The 5,016-nt window shown below is 45.8% G+C and overlaps 1 long non-coding RNA gene across 1 annotated transcript; it reads left to right on the forward strand.

Moving 5' to 3' along the window:
- Positions 1-280: 280 nt before the first annotated feature.
- LOC120443225 lies at positions 281-4,772 on the forward strand. Its single transcript, XR_005615251.1, has 3 exons — positions 281-365; positions 1,235-1,312; positions 4,011-4,772. It is a non-coding gene; the product is annotated as an uncharacterized LOC120443225 (long non-coding RNA).
- Positions 4,773-5,016: the final 244 nt, after the last annotated feature.

Raw genomic sequence — 5,016 nt, forward strand, 5'->3', positions numbered from 1 at the left:
TTGTGTGTGTGAGAGCTAAAATTTCAGTAGTGTGTGTGAGAGCGTTTCAGTTGTGTGTGTGTGAGAGCTAAAATTTCAGTAGTGTGTGTGAGAGCATTTCAGTAGTGTGTGTGAGAGCTAAAATTTCAGTAGTGTGTGTGAGAGCGTTTCAGTAGTGTGTGTGAGAGCGTTTCAGTAATAATGTCCCTTACGGCACCTCATATTAAAAAGCCAAAGAAACTGACAACAACTGCTCTGGTCAAGTTTGTATTTGAGCTACGCATCTTTGAATAGAAGACATCAAGAGTGCTTGGCAAACTGCCAGTCAAGCCATGTTGCAGTAGGGCAACATGCAATAAGACCTACTTGATACCTACTGTTTTCAGGTGCACTTAGAATCCTTTAATTTTCTCAAAAATCCACAGTGCACCTTATGTATGAATTCTGGTTGTGCTTACTGACCTCAAACAGATTTTATGTGGTACACAGCGCTCAAAGATTTGTCAAAAAATGTTTTAGTACGACTTTGGTAAGCTACAAAGCCGCACTGCTTGATGGATTGTTGGAACATTACGCTTACCGTAGTCAGGAGCCTCGCGGAGTAACCTGGGTGCAAAAGTCCGTCCACTTCAGGCCTCAAAGTCAAACGAACACTACGGCATCACTGAGAGTTAAAAACTGTCTAAATTCTTTCATCAGCGTTGCTACTTTACCAGGCGTAACATTTAAGTTTAACATCCAGGCATCCATGAAAACAAAATTTATTAAATTTAACAGTTAGCAGGAAGTTAGCTCGCTAGTTTCCACCTAAACATGATATACCATGTTCTGACTGAGATTTCTGAAAAAATTAAAGCGTACAGCTCTGCTATCACTTCCAACATGAATGAAGACAGAAAACTAAACAGCAGTGATGTTTGTAGGGTTACTGAAGTTGGACTAGCTGGTATATAATGATGTGCTACGTGATTGCTAGCGACATAGCTATGTTAGCTTAACATAAACAGTGAAGCTGGAGGATGAACGCTAACTTTTTTCCACTCAATAAAAGTTAATGTGAGGTTTCCCGATGGTTATGGACAAAAAAAATTGCATGGCAGGATGCTGCAAACGGCACAAAGAGCACATTGCAAGTTTAGAGGTATCTCTAAGTAATAATCTGGCTCGTTTTAAGTGTTTCCACTGAGAAGAGTTTAACATTTTGTGTTGCCAGCACTAATTTGAAGTCGCTAAATATCATTTACTTTCTTCTTAGCTCAAGTTGTTTCCCATGTGGGTGGAGCCATCGCCAAGTTGTTCTTTTTTTGGAGCCAGAAGTGGCCACAGTAGAGCGGTAAGTTATCAGCTAATGCTAGCAAGCTGCATCTATAAGCTATGCACAGAGACACATATTTGATAGTCGGTGTTAAGTAAGACTAATAAGATTCAAACGTTTCACTCACCAAAACTAAAGCACAAACTTTGATGGTGGTGTATAATACACAGCAGGAGATTGTGTCAGATCATTGAATTTGACTACTTCTGAGTTTTTCTGTCAAAAAAAGAGGTTTGGTAATTGGAAGGTTGGTTCTCAGCAGGAACCAGGAAATAACAGGACCAGGAGGATATGCAGCATCAGTCAGCCTTTCTTATATAAAAGGAAAAAAATATATATTTGAAAAGAAAAAAAGTTTCTGAATAGAAAAAAAAAATATTTTACATACCATTAGTCATGCACATAATTAGTGTCATACTAGGTTTTATCTAAGTCCATTGGACTGAAAAAAATTACAAAAAGATACCAGGTTTGCCATCTTATTTCATTTTTAATTTGCATTTAGCTGGTATGATTGCAATGGTTCTACAATGGCAATGAGCAGTTGGCTGACAAGGTGACACCCTGCTACAACTCCAGAGCAGGGCCAGCTCTACAACCTGGAGTGGTTCAACAAACAGTTAAATCTTTCCAAGATGAAAGAAATTAAACACTCTACTGCAAAATGTAGGCCATCCATCCATCCATCCATCCTCATCCGCTTTATCCGAGATCGGGTCGCGGGGGCAGCAGCCTAAGCAGAGAAGCCCAGACCTCCCTCTCCCCAGCCACCTCCTCCAGCTCATCCGGGGAACACCAAAGCGTTCCCAGGCCAGCCGAGAGATATAATCTCTCCAGCGCGTCCTGGGTCTGCCCTGGGCCTCCTCCCGTGGGACATGCCCGAACACCTCACCCAGGAGGCGCCCAGGGGCATCCTTGTCAGATGCCCGAACCACCTCAACTGGCTCCTTTCGATGTGGAGGAGCAGCGGCTCTACTCTGAGCCCCTCCCGGATGGCCGAACTTCTCACCCTATCTCTAAGGGAGGCCAGCCACCCTTCGGAGGAAGCTCATTTCTGCCGCTTGTATCCGCAATCTCGTTCTTTCGGTCACTACCCACAGCTCGTGGCCATAGGTGAGGGTCGGGACGAGATCGACCGGTAAATTGAGAGCTTCGCTTTTACACTCAGCTCCCTCTTCACCACGACGGACCGGTGCAGCGTCCGCATCACTGCAGCCGCAGCACCAATCCGCCTGTCGATCTCCGGCTCCCTTCTCCCATCACTCGCGAACAAGACCCCGAGATACTTAAACTCCTCCACTTGGGGAAGGAACTCATCCCCGACCCGTAGTGGGCACTCCACCCTTTTCCGGCTGAGAACCATGGCCTCAGATTTGGAGGTGCTGATCCTCATTCCCGCTGCTTCACACTCGGCTGCGAACTGCTCCAGTGCGAGCTGGAGGCCCTCACCGATGAAGCCAACAGAACCACATCATCCGCAAAAAGCAGAGATGAGATTCTGAGGCCACCGGTGAAAGCCTTCCGCCACTTGGCTGCGCCTAGAAATCCTGTCCATAAAATTATGAACAGAATCGGTGATAAAGGGCAGCCCTGGCGGAGCCCATCACCCACCGGAAACGAGTCCGACTTATTGCCGGCAATGCGAACCAAACTCTTACAACGGTTGTATACGGATCGAATGGCCCGTAGCAATGGGCCAGACACCCCATACTCCCGCAACACCTCCCACAGGACACCCGAGGGACACGGTCGAATGCCTTCTCCAAGTCCACAAAACACATGTAGACTGGTTGGGCAAACTCCCATGCACCCTCAAGTATCCTTGAGAGGATAAAGAGCTGGTCCAGTGTTCTGCGACCAGGACGAAAACCGCATTGTTCCTCCTGTATCCGAGGTTCGACTAACGGACGAACTCTCCTTTCCAGCACCCTGGCATAGACTTTCCCAGGGAGGCTGAGGAGTGTGATCCCCTGTAGTTGGAACACACCTCCGGTCTCCCTTCTTAAAGATGGGGACCACCACCCGGTCTGCCAGTCCAGGGTACTGCCCCTGATCTCCACGCAACATTGTAGAGGCGTGTCAACCAGGACAGCCCTACAACGTCCCAGAGCCTTCAGGAACTCGGGCGGACCTCATCATCACCAGGGGCTCTGCCACCGAGGAGTTGTTTAACTGCCTCAGTGACCTCGACCCCAGAAATTGGCGGGTCATTCCCTCATCCCCAGACTCTGCTTCCTCCTCGGAAGACGTGTCAGTGGGATTAAGGAGGTCCTCAAGTATTCCTTCCACCGTCTGACAATTTTCTCAGTCGACGCAGCAGCGCACCGCCAGCACTATACACAGTGCAGGTAGAGCACCGCTTTCCCCTCCTGAGACGCCTGACGGTTTGCCAGAATCTCTTCGAGGCAGTCCGAAAGTCTTTTTCCATGGCCTCTCCGAACTCCTCCCACACCCGAGTTTTTGCTTCAGCCACTGCCCGAGCCGCATTCCGCTTGGCCTGTCGATACCTGTCAGCTGCCTCTGGAGTCTACATGCCTACATTTTGCCTCCAGAGGCAAAATGTAGGCATGTTTTAATATTCTACCATTCACTGGCCGTAAGTGATAAAATAGTAGAAAATATCAACAGTAGCCAAGTATTTTATGATGCACAATTATCCAGACATATATTAATTTCAACACTACCGACCATTCATCTTTTTCCCTTGTTCCAGCAGGTGTGGCTGTCCCCCAGGTGCCCCAAATGGCTTGTCACCGCTCGCTGTGATCATGAAAAGATTTGCTGGTTGTGGTGTCACCCGACGCTATCAGGAGCAAAATGTTCGCAGCACAGAGCACTGCTGAGTAATGACTGGTACCCAAAGAGTCACCCCAACAATTGGATCCCTTTAAGATTAATGTGAACTTAAACTGCACCCAAAGCCATAAGAAAATGGGAAAAAAGTTGGAAATAAAACAAAAAGTCTGCAGGAGGGCGTGCTGCACAATCTTCTACAGGCAGAAATATTTCAGAGAAGTCAGGAAATGCTACTGAAATTAAGGTTTTGATGGAAGAAAATGATTAATCTTTATGTCTCATGTTTTATGATTTTCTGTCATTTCTCTTCATTTAATAAGTGACATAGAAAGTGTATTGCTGACCAGATTGACCAGCTGATTCTGGCCACCTGCGTAACCTCTGGCAGGCTTGAGTGAGAAAAATGGATTAGAAAACAAACAACAGAAGCGCCTGAGGCTCATACTGCTGGCTGCATGTTAGCACCATGCAGCTTCAGTAAGAGAAAAAGCAGAGCTCACATGTCAAGAAAAAAATAAATCAACAAATACAGTGAAAAAAAAAATATATATATATATAACCCAGTCTAGGGGCAGTTGGTGGAAGATGACGGGGGGCAACAGTTTCTTCCTTTAAGGCAGTAGTTGTCAAACCTTTTCTCTCATGCACCTCTTCTGCTGCCAAAAAACATTTAGTACCCAAGCCCAACACTTTGTACTAAGCATTAACAATAAAAAGTATCCAAGTTTAAAATTAGTGACAAAAAGGATTAACGTGTTAGGATCAGCAAACTCTTGTTTGTATTTTATTCTTATTTTGCCCAAATAAATCATATTCATCCTATTAAGTGTATTTTCACTCCATGTTTTCCCCTGGTCATTCAGTTCTTAGCGGCAGTAGCTTTAAGGCCAGCAGAATGAGAACCATAATATTTTACTATTACTATA

Source organism: Oreochromis aureus, linkage group 13 (genome assembly GCF_013358895.1).
Source record: "Oreochromis aureus strain Israel breed Guangdong linkage group 13, ZZ_aureus, whole genome shotgun sequence".
NCBI classification, from domain to species: Eukaryota; Metazoa; Chordata; class Actinopteri; order Cichliformes; family Cichlidae; genus Oreochromis; species Oreochromis aureus.